Source organism: Macrosteles quadrilineatus, unplaced genomic scaffold (assembly GCF_028750875.1).
Source record: "Macrosteles quadrilineatus isolate MER2022 unplaced genomic scaffold, UCM_ALF_1.0 Scaffold_12__1_contigs__length_5162894, whole genome shotgun sequence".
NCBI classification, from domain to species: domain Eukaryota; kingdom Metazoa; phylum Arthropoda; class Insecta; order Hemiptera; family Cicadellidae; genus Macrosteles; species Macrosteles quadrilineatus.
The window spans coordinates 959,818-979,916 of record NW_026542605.1 but is presented as its reverse complement, the minus strand read 5'-3'; the positions used below and the strand labels follow the sequence as shown (position 1 = coordinate 979,916).

Sequence of the window (20,099 nt, the reverse complement as noted above, 5' to 3'; positions counted from 1 at the left end):
TTATATGTTTGTATGATTGTATGATGGTGGTGTATGTTACGGCTCTTACGTACTGTATGTATCACATTCTGTAATGTACGACTACTGCCTTTAGCTCTCCACTCTTCACATACTGACTCGTCCCACGTCTGCACTCTACAGTGTGTGGTTTATATGTTTGTATGATTGTATGATGGTGGTGTATGTTACGGCTCTCACGTACTGTATGTATCACATTCTGTAATGTACGACTACTGCCTTTAGCTCTTCACTCTTCACATACTGACTCGACCCACGTCTGCACTCTACAGTGTGTGGTTTATATGTTTATATGATTGTATGATTGTGGTGTATGTTACGGCTCTCACGTACTGTATGTATCACATTCTGTAATGTACGACTACTGCCTTTAGCTCTCCACTCTTCACATACTGACTCGTCCCATGTCTGCACTCTACAGTGTGTGGTTTATATGTTTATATGATTGTATGATTGTGGTGTATGTTACGGCTCTCACGTACTGTATGTATCACATTCTGTAATGTACGACTACTGCCTTTAGCTCTCCACTCTTCACATACTGACTCGTCCCATGTCTGCACTCTACAGTGTGTGGTTTATATGTTTGTATGATTGTATGATGGTGGTGTATGTTACGGCTCTTACGTACTGTATGTATCACATTCTGTAATGTATGACTACTGCCTTTAGTTCTCCACTCTTCACATACTGACTCGTCCCACGTCTGCACTCTACAGTGTGTGGTTTATATGTTTGTATGATTGTATGATTGTGGTGTATGTTACGGCTCTCACGTACTGTATGTATCACATTCTGTAATGTATGACTACTGCCTTTAGCTCGTCACTCTTCACATACTGACTCGTCCCACGTCTGCACTCTACAGTGTGTGGTTTATATGTTTGTATGATTGTATGATGGTGGTGTATGTTACGGCTCTTACGTACTGTATGTATCACATTCTGTAATGTATGACTACTGCCTTTAGCTCTCCACTCTTCACATACTGACTCGTCCCACGTCTGCACTCTACAGTGTGTGGTTTATATTAGCGAATTTCCCATATAGGGAATAAGCTACTACCGTAGTACTCATGGTAAGACCTGGACCCGGGACCGATTTTTTTTTTCGTTTTGAGGTCCCTAGAGGCCAAAAACACCATCCGTTCAAATTCATATATATATATATATATATATATATATATATATATATATGTATGTGTGTCCGTTAGCGCGATGACTCGAGCAAAAATGATCCGATTTTGATGAAATTTGGTACAAACATGTAAACCTACGTTTATTCGAACGAGTTCGCGAACCAGCATGATCGGACCATGGGAACAGGGGTTTATGGGGGCTTTTATGGGGTAAAAATGAGTTTTTCCTATTTTTGACCCAAAAAACATAAAATTTTGAAATTTCTTTCCAAACTATTTTGTAGAGCTTAAAAAAACAAATAATTTAGTATATTGAAGCGTTATAATGCGCCTAATGGTTACGGAGAAAATTCCAAAAAATTGTTAATTTAAAATTCCCATGTTATTCTTATGGAGAATAAGTAAACCGTTGTAGTGTGCTTGTTTATTAACATATTTTGCCCAAATTTGGAAAATGTTTTTATTTCTTACTAACTATTAACATTTTACATAAAAAAACCCTTTTACCCTCCCTGTTGCAGCAAACCTAAGTATGTGTTAAACTGATTCTATTTAAATAGGGAATAAATGTGATATTTTTAAGGAGACATTTTAGTCTAATTCCAATCAGGCAAAGGAAATTCGCTTAGTCTGCAGGTTTGCTGCGGCGGGGGTATATATGTTTGTATGATTGTATGATGGTGGTGTATGTTACGGCTCTTACGTACTGTATGTATCACATTCTGTAATGTATGACTACTGCCTTTAGAACTCTTCACATACTGACTCGTCCCACGTCTGCACTCTACAGTGTGTGGTTTATATGTTTGTATGATTGTATGATGGTGGTGTATGTTACGGCTCTTACGTACTGTATGTATCACATTCTGTAATGTATGACTACTGCCTTTAGCTCTCCACTCTTCACATACTGACTCGTCCCACGTCTGCACTCTACAGTGTGTGGTTTATATGTTTGTATGATTGTATGATGGTGGTGTATGTTACGGCTCTTACGTACTGTATGTATCACATTCTGTAATGTATGACTACTGCCTTTAGCTCTCCACTCTTCACATACTGACTCGTCCCACGTCTGCACTCTACAGTGTGTGGTTTATATGTTTGTATGATTGTATGATTGTGGTGTATGTTACGGCTCTCACGTACTGTATGTATCACATTCTGTAATGTACGACTACTGCCTTAAGCTCTCCACTCTTCACATACTGACTCGTCCCACGTCTGCACTCTACAGTGTGTGGTTTATATGTTTGTATGATTGTATGATTGTGGTGTATGTTACGGCTCTCACGTACTGTATGTATCACATTCTGTAATGTACGACTACTGCCTTTAGCTCTCTACTCTTCACATACTGACTCGTGCCACGTCTGCACTCTACAGCTTGTGGTTTATATGATTTGATTTGTGGGTATTTAATACAGAACGAGTTTACTCTGTAGTTGATGCAAGGGGATCATTGTTCTTTAATCATTTACTTTTCATCCATTGTTGATTTTACGTGTTGTAATTAATTAAGGTATCGATTTGCAAAAATGTGTCTATTTATAATAAATTGTTGTCGTCTTAATTGCTTAAAAAGGGATTTATATACTCGTATGTGGATTTTAGTGTTTTCATTTACATGTACATTACTAATATAACTTGCCTCATTGTTGTTAAAAATACTGTACACACCAGGGAACGTTAATGTTTGGATAACGTTATAACTGTTAGAGAACTGTGATATTCTGTTTGTTTAATTTTTAATTTTGTTCTTGAAAATATAAAATTAGGGGTTAACCTTTTATCTATTGATTTCGTGGGGAATACGCCTAAACTACGCTTCAGGTTTGCACAAACAAAAACTAATAGACAATGCTTTTTACTTGAAAATTAATTTAAATCAATTATTATGATAGTGATGATGATTTGACGATAATTAATCTTGGAATTTGAGCTCATTTAACAGATTATTTTCCCACAATCAGGTATTTTGATCACAGTTCTCCGAGCTTACACAGTTCCTCAAACATTCAAAATCTAAATAAACACAATTAAAGTAATTCACTCAACAGCAAATTGCCCCATTGATCACCATTGTAGAGAGTATACCTGTTAATAGGGTGGCATTAATCAACAAATGGCTACAAAGCAATGATTGAAAACCTGTGTACGGGGTAATTATCGCGACGGACGCCTGTTTCGGCATCTTGCCACCTGCTCTGCCACCTTGCCACCTACCTTGGCTCAGGCCCAACCCTTTATTTACCACCTTAACCTTATTGGCACCATCCCCTTCTTTATGTCTTTTTCTCCGATATTTCACCAACAGCTCCACTTTGCTCGCGGCATCTTACCGCTGTAAAGTAGCTGATATTTCCCCCACTTTTGACTAGGGGTTGGTTTCCTGTTGAGTAGCGTTTGTAAAAGCTACTTTTTTGAAATACGATTAAAGTTTTTGTTTTAGTTAATTTTCATTTTGTTGCTTTAGTGAAATAATTTTTATCAAGTTATTTACTTGTTTTGTGATTTATGACTGGAAGGATTTGATTTATACTCGTGTGATTACCAACAGATTTTAATGCTAGTGGGATATTTTATTAAATATAATGTGTCGAATGATATTCTTATTTAAAACAAGTCAACCTTAAAATAATGTCTTAATGGAATTTAATTTCATACATCTGTCCTTACAAAGAGAACTCTGTTAATTTATTTACTTAAGTTCTTGATGTGGTAAGTAAATGATGATCACAATATTAAACCATTTATCTTAATTTATGAAGGTAACATTAAATTTATTGATAATAAATTAAAAGTATAACTACATTCCATTAACATGTTGTTTGATTGACTTGTTAAAAAAAACAACATTTAAAATAACAAAAGACTACAATTATGCTTACATTATGATACAATTTTGAAACTTTATGTTTAAATTGTAATTAAAACATATAGACCGAAATAACCTGCATAGATAGACTATTGACTGTGTAAAACAAAATTTTCTCCAATACACGACCAAATTGAGCAATTTTATGCTTTGATTAATAAATTGTATCACATTTTACCTGGGGAATTTACCTCACCGTTATCAATTAAACCTTTTAAATTGCAATAGATTTTGGATATGAATGTGTATTTCAACACAGTAAAAATCGGAATGTGTTTAATCTTTTCATTGCACATTCCTTCCCACGTCTCATTCTTTGGTAAAAGTACTTTAAAGTAAATTTCTAAAGGTAAGTACATGACATTATATTTTAAAGTGGTTCTTAGCTTTTCATACAATTTTAAGTGGCACAATACGTTAAGAATGCCATTGAAACAAACGAAACAATATTATGTATGTTGGAAACATTTCTATCACAAAGAACGAAGTTGTATTTTGAGACCTCGATTCTTTCATTGTTGGCTTACATCGAGTGTCCCACTTCAAACGATATTCTAGCCTTTGTACAATGTTTGAAGGACCAAAAACTTATGATCTTAGGTAATATTGCTTTTGGAACATATTTGTAATGTCTAATTGAACTTATGTAATAAAATTTTTAAATACTTATTCTGTTAATTATGATTAGGCTATCTTACTGACGGTATACAGTATTTAGCAAAAGCTAAGTAATTTTCACAGGTAAAATTATTAAGTAATGGCAATTAATTTAATATAAAAAAATAAAATTAATCGACATTAACAGTAATTAGTGACTAACAACAATTAAAATATTTTTCTTGTCAAGATTTGTATTGTTCAAATTTTATTGGAAAAATTTGTAGTTTTGTTCGAAAAATGAGTCGTCGAAGCATCTTATACCATTAGTCCACAGCGTGCTCATTACATAAAAATATGCGGATTTCCTCTGCATTTTAAAATACTCTCTTGGCAACAAAGAGTGCTATGTGAAGAAACGAGTCCACGTCGCTATTCAACTCAATCCAATGAAATCGGAGTGTTCCTGTGATTGCACTAATAAAGAGTTTATAGGTTGTGCTCTGCTACGCGCAACACGGTTTTATTAATCAATCCACATCAAACATTTGTTTGTTGGAAGAGTGGTCTGTATTTGGCCAGGGAATGGGTGTAAAGTGTCTAAAAACACGTACCTTAACAAGATAGGTTATAATTGAAAACAGAAAACACCGTAGTAGTATATTTGATTTGCCTAGTTTACTTGATGATAAATACTATGGAAATTTATAATATTTTACCATGTTAGAAAGATGTAGGCCTATCCTTTGTCAAAGGATGCTGTTATTAAAGGATCATACATGCTCATTTTTCAGGAATTGTAAATACACTATGTTCAACAAAATGTACAAGTACGTTACATGCACAGTAGAGAAATTCTCGAATAATGTCGACGTAAAAGTAATAATGTGTATTTAATGGTTTTAAAGATATTATTAAATATCAAAGTTATTAATAAGGTGTAAGGTGTACACATTTGGCCCTAATGTACAGTCGTAAGCGATTCTCATATTCAACCATTCATTTTCTAAAAGTATTCAGTTTGTTTATTGTGTTTGAATTGTGTGATATTCAAATAAAAAATACTCTCACGACTTATGCTGGTGTATTTATAAAATAGAATAAACCCTAATCCCATTTGAGATACGATATTAACCTGTTTTTTTTCTGATTTCAGGTATGAGCAGTTTTTAGTCGTGACCTTATAAGTAAGTTATTTCAAATTTGATATTTATTAACTAGCTGGCCCGACAGATGTCGTCCTGTCCTAATGCGGTTGTATGTCAAATGCTTGTTCATTTTCAATATGAGCTCGTTCGCATCGCTCAATCACGTCCTGGTTGAACTTCGTTCGCTAGCTCACTCGCCTCCAGGTTGAAGTAAGTGAGCTAATTTCACAGGCAATTTTCTTTTAATTTTATAAATCAGATTACTGAATAATGGTCGGATGGATTTAAATTTCCTTACATGAAAACCTTCCTTTGTCACTAAGGAGCACAACAAAAAAGAATCATCCAAGTCGGTGCAGTCGTTCTCGAGTTATAAAATACCATAACAAAAAGGATTCATTTTTATTTATATATGTTTGATTCCGATTTGCAGTACAGCCTTTTACAAAGCATCATTAAATAAGAAGAGAGTATGCCTGTTACACCGCATTCAAGCACAGATTAAGGAGCTAAATGGGACATTAAAAGTTTTAAATCCAAGATAAATCACGCTCAAATGCAATAACATTGGGTAATTGCGCCCATTATATTCCAATTTTCTTTAAGAAACCCATTAAAATTCTAAGAACAATCTGTTGATGAAATACCACCTACGCATAATTTATAGTGGTCTAATCACCAGGCTTTATTAAGGGATTTGATTTTCATTACTCACCTTATTTTGCTTTTATTAGGTTCGTTTCTAAATTAATTCAAGTTAACATTTTAAAATTATTTACTTTCACTTGTTTAGTTTGCAAATATTTAGTTTTGTTTAATGTCTAGTTACTAAATGCAAATATAGTGATAGGATTAAAAACAAATGTTATATTAATGTTAAACTTATGTTGGCAATTTAGTTTGGATTGGCTGTACATATTCAACATTTTGTTAGGGTTTATAGTTTTATAAAAGTATCTACCACAAATTTTGAAACTATGTAGCTGGTTATGTCATGTTACTATTTATAGAGTGAATGTTTTTTTTATGGTTTAACTATATTTTACTAAGTAGGCCAACAAAATTGTCAAAGATATTAGGTTTTTTTCAATGTCATTAAAAAATAAATTTCTTTTCAAGTTTTAGAAGAAAAATACTGCAGTAAAACAGTTTCGAGACAAAGTAGAACAAGGAAGAACTCAAATAAAAAATTTACTATCAACATTTTATTTTACGTGCGGAATATCGATGTGTATTTTACGTGTCGCCAAGTCGTGCATTGTGGAATCGTTAGAGTTAAAACTCGTTTGAAAACATTTTGGTGGTAAAAAGTTTGGAATAAATATACACTCCGGGCGCTTCCTTACATGGGTCATAATCGTAAAAAGGATCTCCTTAAGTTTATGTACAAAGTCTGAAGCTTAAATACTGGGAAACCGAGTAAATGAGTTCATGGTTTCTTGTAGCGCTGAGATTTTATGGTTGAATTCCGAGTTACAACGAATTTAGTTTCTCGTATTTAAAATAAAGTTTTTTACCAAGTGACAGAATTTTAAATGTTTTCACTAACATTAAATTTTAAATAGTCGTTAAGTAAGATTTCCTGGAAAATATTTGTGTGTGTTGCAAAATATTTAATTGATATTATTTATGTAGATGATTTTTTAACATTTAATCCTATTGAAAAATGCTTATTTGTTTATTTAATTGTGATGTGGGTGAAATTATCCAAATTTTGAAGTAAATTCTTAAACGTTATTTAATTTTATATTTTAGTATTTTTTGTGTTCATCTACGCTATGCTATTAGCATTCCGCAAAGTTTTTAAAGGGAACGGCCTGAGCTCTGGAATTGGTAATCTCTAAGGTTGACCCATTTGTTAGGTATCATCACTAATTCATAGCCCAATGACAAATGACATACAAGTCCAGTGACAATCTCACTTGGACTTAAACCAGCCAACATTATATTTTAAGGCAGATACCCAGACTAATTATTATTAGGCAAGCATGTTTCATAAAAACCATTTTTTTCAGCTTGTATGCATCGCAGGGAAAATCTACGCATTCTGTTAGAAAGATATTTTCTTTTAGATGTGCAGAATCCCTTTATATTATAATAGGCTGAAAAATAAGGGAAAACAACTAACATGTACCGTTGTTGGTTGTCACGCTGGTGACGAAATAACAACTGAACATAAACATAAAATAAAAAAAAAAAAAATGGAAGAAATCCAATAACATGTTTTATTTACAGCGTGGGGTGTGAAAATATAGATGTCTGTGTACATTACAAATCTTTTTGGTCGAGTTTAAGACCACAGATCAACTCTAGTTTATTTTAAAATACACTACACAACTGTCACAAATTGATAAATTATTATTTTGAATATTTCCTACGAATTATATTTTTGGCACATTTTCTCTCGTTTTCCCTTCCCGCTCTTAGAAGATTAATATTGCGCTAGTGATAAGCGCGGAGACGTGCCACAATGGGTGACTAATGATGACCTCATGTCAGATAGCTTGTCACTATCACTAACACTATCACTATATCACTATCACCACTGATTCCGCTCACATCATCACTGCCAAACTGTCCAACAAAACCAGAGTTATTCCAAAAACCTTGTTTTTGGAATTTAGCTTTATTTCAATGTTAAAGTTTTTGCTTTTACTTGTTTTATGTTCATCTAAATTGTTTATAATTAATGTAGAGATTATTATAATTTTTGGTTATACGATTTCATTCACACTGATTGCTTGTTCATACAGCTTGTTTATTTTAGTTTCATTATTTTACATAGCAAGTTATAAACTTTATTTTCCAGTGATTATAGATTCACATGTTCAATACAACACAACTAAATCGAGGTTAACTTTTCCATGCAACCGACCTTTAAAAACATTGTACATTATGTGCTTTTTATTGCGGAGTCTATTCTTTTAAAGCTAGTAGAATCGATAGAGTATGGATTATTTGTGTTTGTCTATGAAACACCAGCTAAACAATCGTTCAAAAGAACCTGTATATTTTTATTTAAACAAAATATGAAACGTTCTAAAAAATTAGATGTTGCAGATATTGGTTAAATGTTTCCCTTGTATTTAAATATCGACTTGTTTAGTAAGACTAAACTAAAGTAGACTAAAGACTAACTAAAGTAGAATTGTTTAGTTTGACCCATCAAATATACCTCTTTACTATCCAAACCTGACAGAAACATTATTATCTTGTATATGTTTTAAGCTAATCTATACAAATAATTAATCCATATATAGTACTAAGTAGTTATGTGTCATTCACACTGTAATGCAAATTATAAAACTAATTTCAAAGAACGAGAATGTAAAAACGATTCCCTGTAACCGAGAAACATAGCAGTAAAGACCTAGTTGATACCAGGTCACCAGATCCAGAAGGATCTTGTCAAAGGCAGTTAGTAAGTTTTGATATTTAAGATGGTTGTAAGAAGATCTACTCCTTTCCTCTGCCTCTGTGCCTGCTCTTGCCATAGGTCGAATTTCGTATTTTCTGAACCCAACCAGTATTTCAAGCTATATCTAGTTTGAAAATTATTTCATAACATTTTTTATAGTTTCTTATTAGTTAATTAATTTAATTTGAATTTTGGAAGATTTTTCTGCACAGGAATAACGGTGAAATAAGAAGATGAAACTGTCGCTATTACACGTACTAGGAAATTTTAACTACCCGTTTGACCTGTTCAGTAAAGATGTAAAACACAAATTTGCTATGTGTTTTCACGGATAGTTATATTATTTAAAGTTAAACATACGTCGACTTTGATTGGAAACTATTATTATCTACATTTCCAAAAGGTAAAGAAAAGACTCGCACGGTGTTACCGCTTGAACATCATTACTGTATTAGGTATCGGTTATCACGAAAAAAAACTTAACAAGCTACAGGAAAATACGTTACTATAGTTCGGCCGCTTAGAAAACGACCTGCGCGCTAATGCTAAACCAATGCTAGAGGAGGTCGCTTTCTAAGCGGCCGAACTATAAAGTTATTATTATTAAAGTTTGTTTCGATTTCCAGCAATCAAATTTATCACCACTTTGACAATTAAAAACGTATTTCCCCCACCATCCATTCGCTTAATCCTGTTTACACGTATAACATGTTTCAACACTAATTTAAAGTCAACTTATTATATAATCCAATAATCGATGGTTATCAGTATCACCGTACGAGAGTTTGCACCAATGAGAGGCTGTTGTGAACCCCAATTATCTGTGTATTATCAACGCGATCAGTGATCAGAAGCTAACATTCCAATAACCGTTAGTTGGTGCGTGCTGCAAAAACATCCTTTGTCCTTATGACATAGAACTCTATACCGTGTATTGTACATTATACCATAAACAACAATATATTGATACCATACGTTGAACTATACCAGAGTGTATCGTACAATATACTAGTCAGTTTAAAAGCCTACGTTTATATACGGGCTGGGACCGGAATATAACTTCCAATTATTTTTCTCGCGGCTTTCAGTTGGGAAGGGTCTCCAAATTTTCCTTTCATAAGAGAAAAATATTGTTTTCAATTGATCAATAAGTTATGATGGGCTCCTAACCTTTGTCGCTGTGTTAGATATATGTAATATTCTTTGGTCATCGGTCGGATTTTACCCTGTGTCTATATCTAACAAACCTTTCCTTCCCGCGTTAAACCACTCACCGTAATACAACATACCACACTTCTGTACATCCAAGCGAAATCATACTACTTAACACATTCACAATGTGAATTCACGACTTGCCCTCCGACCATGCTTCAACGTAACAAACGCCATACACTGTACACAACAACTATTATCTAGTCTAGAACACTCCCAACACTAGAAAAGGTACACCATTTAAAAATCACCATAAAACGTGCAAAACAATTTACCCTCAGCATACACCATACTGAAATGAAATGAAATGAAATGAAAATCGTCTTTATTCTTGAGCGTTTTTCATATTACAACATATGTTTTTCAAAACAACTCACGTCAACATAAATAAATAATATAAAACAAAAGCAACTCTCAAATCTTAAGTTAGGCTAATTAAAAATTAAAATATGTTCTCTATTCCTAATTATTTTACCATTCTTCAAACCATTTGTTATATATTTTTTGAATGACTTTTCACTGTCCAACACCCCTGGCTCAGTCCTGGATGACAATTTATTCCAGATTTTAGGGGCAAAATAAGAAAACCCACAACGGTCGGACTCACAGCGCACACGGGGCATCTCCAGCATGTCATCCTGCCGTGTGCATCGGGATCGCATCTCAGAGCGAGCTCTCAGTCTTACCTTCAGGTACTGAGGTCTCTCCTCTGACAGTACCCTCCGGATGATGCAGGAAGTGCGTAAAAGGCACAGGTCAGCCATAGGCAATAAGCCAAGAGATGTGAGGTCTGATGAAATTCGATCAAATTTTCGCAGATCGCAGACGTACCTGACGCACATGTTTTGCACCCCATACTCCACGAATCCTGTTCACCATCAATATACAATCCAACTATATGCACTAAACACTAGATACAAAGTATTCCATTGAGCATACGCCTTTCACAATACTCCATATTCCATACACCATACAGCTTAGTTTATGTAATATTCATTGTGATGGGTTCGTTGCCCCTTGTCGCTTCTGTATGGTCACTATCCGCATCATTGCATTGATGTACAATTTATAGTTACAGAAGATGAATGTACTAAAACGACGGAATAAAACTAGGTTATTGATTGAAAAGTGTATACTCTGGTTTGTTTTTCACTCATGTTCAAAATTAGAAGTTCAGAAAATTGTCAGTATTGCTTGAAATTATGTTGGTGCCCATGGAAAAACTATTTAATTTTTATAATAATGCTTGACAGTTTTTAAGTTAATGCAAATGTGTGATATAAATTTTCTTTTAATGTTTGAAATAATAAAAAAAACAATGCTTGCTGTATTAACTTTTACACAAAGCATTGCAAGTATTTTTACCGTGCAATAAAAAACATATTGGTGTCATATATTTAATAAATATATAAAATTTTTCTTGAACCGAAATTAAATCATCGAACAACGTACTTATATAAATTTTAGTCGAGTCAAAAATCATTCAAACGTTTAATTTTCCAAGTAAACCATCCCCTTAACTCGTGAAAGTAATAATCCGTTGATCAAATAGTTAATAATTCAGTGGCGGAAGAGGAATAAGTTTCTTTAATCATCGGTAGTTGATGCCCCTCTTGCTGTAACAACTTCATGTAGATTGAATATTGTTGCGAACTACTTTCAACTCGTTAAACTATGTAATTTGGTAACCGCAACCAACTTTTCTTCAGTTTTGTTTCGGTTATTAGACCCAACTTTATTTGTAATTGATCTTTATTACTTGGTGGAGCCGCTCTTTAATGATAAGTTGTTAACTGCGATACTTAGTTGAATCATTAATAGTCATGGTCAACCTTTTAGTTGCATGTAAAATATATTTTTATTGATACAGATTTTTTGCCGTAAGTGTTTTCAACTGTACAAATGAATGTATTCAATGGAAAAATAACAATTTAGATTGATTTTACTATAAAAATATACACTTTTGACGTTAAATTATTGAGAAAATATGAAGTTATGAAAATATTGATGTAACCGAGAGAAAATAGTTCAATGGATAAAATATTTCGTAAAACATCAACAAAAAAATTGTAGGATCTCTAGGTCTTTAAAATTATAATTATTTGGGCTGTGTTATTCATGTCTGACTTAGTCTCATAAAAATAAACTTTCCGTCTACATGCACCAGCTGCATACCTAGCCTATTTTACGAATAAATATAGATAGGCCTATTTTAGATGCTCATTGAGAGTGTTTCTATTAAAGTTCTTATCCCTTCAAATTTCATAGGACGATAGTTATACTATAACAATTACTTGCCTTTTTAACATGGTTAAAATATTTTTGTACAAGAAAAATACTAAAAACTACACCAAACATTGTATTTACCTTTGTAAATTGAGCTAAGATTTTTTTAATTCTGTGTACAGCTTCGAAATATAAATAGAAAATATACCATACGACTGTGTCCATAGTCAATGGTAATATCTAAAAACAATGTAATGCACACTGTAAGGGTATTAATTTGAATGTGTCAAAATTCACGGCAAGGCCAAATATACTTAGGACTTAAATGACCGTTTAACAACCAGTCTTTAGCACATGCACTGACCATCAATAATCAAACACATAACAGGTTAGCTTTTCTGGTGCTTACCTAGGTCATTACCAGCAACCCAACTATATCATACCCAATTGTGTGAAGTTACTCACGCATACATTCTCAATGATCGGTGTCTCTAATTTATTCAGGGGCTTAAAGATTCTAATGAGTAATCTAATTTAGGAAATGTGCCTTTTAGCTCATTTTCGGCTGTGTTAATTTCATACTTTCAGTCTTTGGCAATACTGTACTCATGTTCAGAATCAATAACTGCAAAAACCAATGGCATTGTGAATTGTGAGCTTGAAAACGAGTGTGTTGGCAAGTTTCATAATTTTTTTCAGTACTAATAATGGTAGTATAATCTACATACAGCCTCCTCTATTCATTATGGATTTTCAAGAGTCAGGTTTTTTTTTCGAATTGTAATAATTAATTGATACATGGCCGATGTTGGAAAAGGCTGAAATAAGCCTCCCATTTACACTGTACCTCCAAATTTGACCCACACACTCTCAACTAAAAAAATACCGAAGACTAAATTGTTCTACCTATTTTACTCAAGAAGTTTGACTGTTTATTTTTATCTTAACTTCTAAAATATACCGAACGTATGATATAAGTAAATATTGCCACAGGAGATTGTTTTCGAAAGCGAAAGTTTAGGAAGTTGGCGTAATGTTTGTGTAACAAGAACAGTACACATGACTTTATACTCGGGACGTGGCTTACACGGGAGTGGGTTTAACATAGTTATACACCCTGAAATGTTAAATTATTTATAAAATATTCTAACTATGTTGCATTATCTAACGATAGTTCTATATGTTACAATGTGACGAATGTGTTTAAGTTGTCTGTATTAAGACGGCTGGTTTCTGAAACCAACCCATTATTACGATTACTGTACTTTATAGGCCTTTTTTGATTTTGGTTTTATGATAAAGCTTCAGAAATAGCATACTCATCTACAGAAATTGAGCCTTATTCGTGCACACAATCCGGCATACACGATTAAGTCGATACTGAAAAGTAAGGCGAATTCAAAGTTTTAAATGTGTCCGTAGTAAGTTAAACTTATTATGGACGCCATCGATAACAAAATTTGACATAATTTATTTTTTAATTTGATAAAGATCAAGAATTTTAAAAGACACCATATTTTAGTTTCACTGTTTGTGATTTGTTTTTATCGGTTCGGTATGGTTTGGAAATACTGTAATGCAATAATACAATCAATTTTAAATTGCTTATTATTATGTATAATGGAAACACATATAGTCTATGACAACAAAAAGTTTTAAAACGTATAAGTTTGTAGTTAACATGCCACATATGTTACAACGGTTAATCAAATCACCCTTGCTAAAAACGGACTTTCAAGATGTACCTACTTGAACGATTACTGATTCATCAATCAAATGCACGCGTATAATTAGAAATATTCTAACAGTCAAAAACAGCGAATTTCCCCGTTTAAAGTTTTTGCTAAACGTCTCAGTTTCTCAAATAACAATAGTGGCAAAGCTGACGCTGGCTTACCTTTACATTTGTCCCAAGCTACCTATGTAAGGTGGAAGGTTGGTAGGTTTGTGCTCACGCGTGTCTAATGGTACATTGCCGTGCGTGCTACAATATAGACGCCTCGGCTCCGGCCCCTCAAAAGGCTTTTGTCCACTGCGATTTGTAATCTTGACGAAATTGATGAAATGCCGTCGATGAAAAGCCGCCCACGGTGGGATCTTCTAGGCTGGTGTTCGTAGAAAATATGCTCGTTTAAAAGCACGGGTTTTGTACAGGTTTTAATGTATTAAATATGTTACTTTTGCGAATAAATAAATTAATCTAATGTAATCGAAGATAACGTTGTAATTAAGATAAACCAAATAATGTATGAGACGGTGAAAGGGGGTACTACTCACCCCCTTTTTGGTAAACAAATTCATTAAAATTTCATAAATTCGATTTTAATTAATAAAACAGTTGTCAACAGATTCGGCCACCGTAGTAGATGTCAATCAGCGGTGAGACCAGTTTATTTATTGGTTCCCACCGGAACCACTCTACCAACCTGACAACAAAAATACATTTGCCGCTGAGAGATGGCAACACTGGCGAGCGTCCACTTCCTGTATGGCTCGTGCCCCGCTACCCCCTTCTTTAAGTTTTTAATTTGGCTACCCTCAATTAAACTTTCAAGGGCTTCGATTTACAGTCAAAGATGTATGGTAAAATATATAGGTTTTTATGATCTTATTATCAAAGATAATTTTTATGATTTAATTATTTAAGTTGGACAAATTATACATATACTCAGTAATTGTTTCAAACTACTCAAATACTCAAATAATATTAAACGAAAAAATTCTTTATACAACCTTTGTACGTGATATGTATATGAACCTCGTAGTGTATATGCATCAGTGATACTCTTCAACGTATATTTTACGTCAAGTCTAACTATTCCATTTACACTAATTCTGGGTAGTTTTTAATAGTTCATCAACTAATTTTACTACATAATTTCTTCTACTTTTTCAATCTGCTTTTATCGTTTGTAGAAAATTCAGCGTAACAGAATTTCAGCGCAGAACTAATTTAAATTAAATGCATTTATTATTGGATTTCTCTAGCTGCATTTATCACTTAGTGCTAGGTTTTTTACTCCTTTTGATTTCTAATTGCATTTCCTAGCTCTCTATCTCAGCGACATTGGGCAGAAATCGTCAAATACATTAGGATTTAATTCCACAAAACATTTGCTTTATGATTTCCAATTGTCCCTTACTCATTACTTTATCAGGACCGTTTTCTATTCCCATTCTCTTGCCACGCCCTCTGTATTTTTGGCTTATCAATGGTCATGGGCAGTAACATAAACATACATCGAGACTACCTTTTCTCAGGCACTAGATTGCTACAGAATATTCTACAGTTACAGTAATCACGATCATACAGAGGATTGTTTACACGTTTTTAGAAGTGTTGGTAATAAATTAAACGTTGCATATTTTATATGTACATTTGATTATTCAAGTTTTTTTGTACAAGTATATTTCACTGCTATAATTGTTGAATAGCACTACTTCAATAAAAAAAAACTAATAGAATTTTTAAGTCATGTTTTTTCCAAGCTGTGTTAACTCCATTTAAGTCATGAGTTATTTATACAAGTGATGACTTCCAACTTATACACTTGTAGACCACCACCACTTCTGAACCGTTCTTATCATTTATTCTAAGATCCTCCCTGTTCGTTGGGGTGTTATAATCCACCCAAAGCAATACTTAACAAATATTTCTTGTAAACCGTCAGATAAATGATATGGTTACGGTGTTTCCAAGGTCAAAACAATAAATTTAAGTTTAAGACGATAACAAATTATTCATCAAATTACTTGCAACTATTCGAACCAATCTAAAACACTTGTAGGCTAAACTAAACATCCTTTATCCTTAATCCTCAGCTCCTCCTGTTTGCGGAGGTATTTCACCAGGCACTCACGATGCTCGCGGAAGTTCCATTAAGACCGCTTCCACCCTGAGCTCGTGTCTGTACTCTACTGAAAACAACCCCTTCTCCACCCCCGAAACCCACCCATCGTTACGGATACGGTTACTTCACAACATCGAGGTTTTAGAAACTTAGAAGATAATCCTCCAGGAACCACGGTTCATGATGGATGAAGGTTGGGAAAGTTTAACTCTTTAAGTCAATGCAAATTGTGTAGGTACACTTAAATTCGACAAATTCAGGTTACTTACGACGTTCACAAATCTTGTAAATAACACAACGGTAAAGAGTAGCTTTCACGTAAAAGAAATGATAAGTGTAATTCACTTTTGAATACAATTAACACATTTTTATAGCTTTCGATTGAACAAACTGATTACTAAATATCTAGTAATAGTAGTATAGTACAGTTTCGTGTAACAAATACATATTTAATCTGAATTAGTCCTACACACTTAAAAGAATAGCCTACTTGTAATAATTATCTCTTATAAATGTCAAAGTATTTGTGGCATTTTTTATTTCGTCAAGATATAATTTAAATTTTTCCCCCGGAATTCAAGGAAACGTCGATCTACGTAATTTCAAATAAAAAAAAACTTAATTTGCCAGCCAATGGTAAGTAAAGGTGCAGTATTAGTAAACGTTCGAGGTTTTTACATGGATAAACCTTTATGAAGCCCACACATTTCTTTCGTCAAATGAACTAAGTCCTATCCTACTTACTCTTTAATCTCGAAATTAGGTACTCCTGTACTGATTGGCCTAAAGATTTCATAATTTGTTCTAGATACTCCAAAATCAAGTCCTTAGTAAAAAATTTAGTAAAATTACGGTCACACAAATTAACGACTTAAAATAATAATGTATTATGTCCCGCCATGCTATATATTTTTCAATTTTACTGACGGGTCAAACGTCTTCGATGTCCAACGCACCAATGGGAGTAGCAGTGGTGTGCTGATTGTAAGGGCTACAATAACCCCAAGCCCCGGGCTGTTCGGTCTGTTTGGACGAGAAATCCAACAAGATTAATACAGCGACCCTGTTATTCTTTGGTTGCCGGATTATTACCAGAATTTGATTGAACTGTTATTTACTCAGTTAATTGTCTTACTTTAACTGTTATCCCATGATATATGTTTATTTGTTACCTTACCTTCACCGTTACTTAGTTTTAGCCGTGCTGATAATTTTAGTGTTATTTAATAGCAATTTATTTATTTTGTGCTATCAAAGTAGACTTCTGTACTGCGTAAAATATCTACTAACCAAGTGGTAGTATACAAGAAAAAACTCCTTTACTTATAAAAACATGGAAAATGTACTGAGAACTAGGATTTGCTAGGAGTGAACTGGTTTAGTAAATAAATAAAAGCCTTCGGTCCCCAAGGTCTCGCATTCAAATCCCACTGATCACAAATGGATTATAGTGACGTAATGGCAAGTCAGGAGACAACTTCCATCATACAGACTATACATTTATTTATAATTGTAATTCACTATCCATTCCAGTTTTCCCATGTCGTTTTACTAGCTGTGGTTACATTGTAGTGTGTAAACACACTATTTTCAATTAGGCCCGATGACAGCGCTCCAAAAGAACAAACAGTCTTGATCTGTGTAAATACACTGATGCGGCGTACACGTGTAGGTGTACTGAACGAAACCATTGTTCAAAGCAATATGGTAAAACCAAAATAAAGATTTTCTTTTGCTCACTTACTACTAAGATACTTTCATTGTTGTTGGTTTGAAGCTTTTACCTCATCGTAGCGCGGTAGAGGATTGCTGAAATTAAAACTAGCGAAAAATACTCTGTTTCCAACCTAACCATGGAATGGGAATTTTCACATACTGAAATACAATTTTAAGAACAAAATTTTAATACATTTTAGAGTTATTTCAACCCCAATCTTGCCCATGTCAGCGCGGAGGGAGGACAGTATGCAACATTAAGGCGCCCGCATGGGCTCCGCAACCCGCATTCGCAAATTGCCAAACAACTGTGCTCCGCCCACGGATTTGTGCCTTTTATCATCTCCATATTCAGCTATTCTCGTTTCGGTTCCCACACTTCGTTTTCAAAATTTTGAGTAACGGTTGTTGGAGGGTGTTTTTTCGGCAAGACTGTGAAGGAAAACATTATGGTTCGAATTCATCTGTTTTAATCACAAAACACCCAGGTTTATAGTTTGTGATTAAACTATTCTTCGTTGTCATAATTTGTAAATATACATATGCATTTTTATTTAAAGTGTCTTTTTAATCCATAATTTTTGTTGTACAGCTCTACAGTTTCCTCTACGTGTATAAAAATACCGGCATATTAGACGCTCCTCCTAAATCGTTTCGATAACCTTCTTAAAATCTTAAAATTACAAGTATTTTTATAAGAAATATAAATACACATAGTGTAGTTTTTAGTGCTAAACCATGGTGTGAATGAAAATTGTTGTACTCCAAATCAGGCATTAACGTCATTTCTTCTTTTAAACGTAACCCAAAGTCTTGAAACGTATTCCACAATATATCATAACAATAAATTCAAACTAATAATTTTTTTGGATATTTTGTTTGTGTAACTTTGTGAATTACGTTGTTTACTACTCTCAAAACCTTAAAAGCACAACACATAGTGTGAAAATCTCGCTTTATATTGTAAATCAATTATTGCACTTGAGTCTACAAACGTGTAAAACCTTAGAACTCGTTTAATTTTAAAAGTTATTTATAAGCACAATAGTTATTTTAATCGAGATTTTGTGGTGCAATATAGCATTTCCTAAGTGTATCAATGTATAATCTCGCCCGTATCAAAGCCAAGTGAAGCTTTGTCCCTTGTATAGTGGCCGTGTCCAACAGACTGACTGGCCGCAAGCCACAAGTGACGTCGCTTCCTACAGCGGTCTACGAGACCAACGCTTGATATAATTGGCTAAATCCCCTGCGAACCAGCTTAATGTAATAAGTCACAATACCGTTCCAACCGAAAGCCTTCTCAGTAGGGGGTGTTTTCTTGAGTCACCTTAATGGTTACCCTTTTGAAAATGGTTTGTGTAGGTTAAAATTACAATTTTACATTACTTTCGACGATATTTTGTTGTGTATTTGTTAAATATTGTTTTTATTTTTGAAAATGGTTATGTAGGCTAGTTTCAATCATGTTATTTTATTTTTAACGGTATATCTTTGCGTATCTGTGAACTATTATCTTATAATTAATCAGCCATCGCTACTAACTGGATTTAACAATCTAAACTATTTTAACGAATCTTCTCGAGTTTGCTATTTTTGTATAAAATAGAATATATACAATAATAAAGGAATACGCTTTATTCGGCAACAAAAACTGTCAACGATCCTAACGTCATACTACTTTACAGTCTCTGTTTTTTTTTTTAATTAATCCTTACAGTCTTTCTGAATGTAACTGATTTCAGCCTCTAGACTCTGGAATAGCTAATTGTATATATGGGTCTCCCATGGTACCTAAGAGTATGTAGTCCTACTGTTTGTAATTTTACACAGTCATTACAGATTTTTAAATAGTACATTGGAAATTATGTAAGACTAGATTAAAGTAACTATTTAA

The 20,099-nt window shown here is 33.6% G+C and overlaps 1 protein-coding gene across 1 annotated transcript in view; it reads left to right on the top strand.

The window, feature by feature from the left end:
• LOC129004912 (Krueppel-like factor 6) overlaps nucleotides 1-20,099 on the top strand; it is a 496,340-nt gene that overhangs the window by 129,847 nt on the left and 346,394 nt on the right. The window lies entirely within an intron of this gene.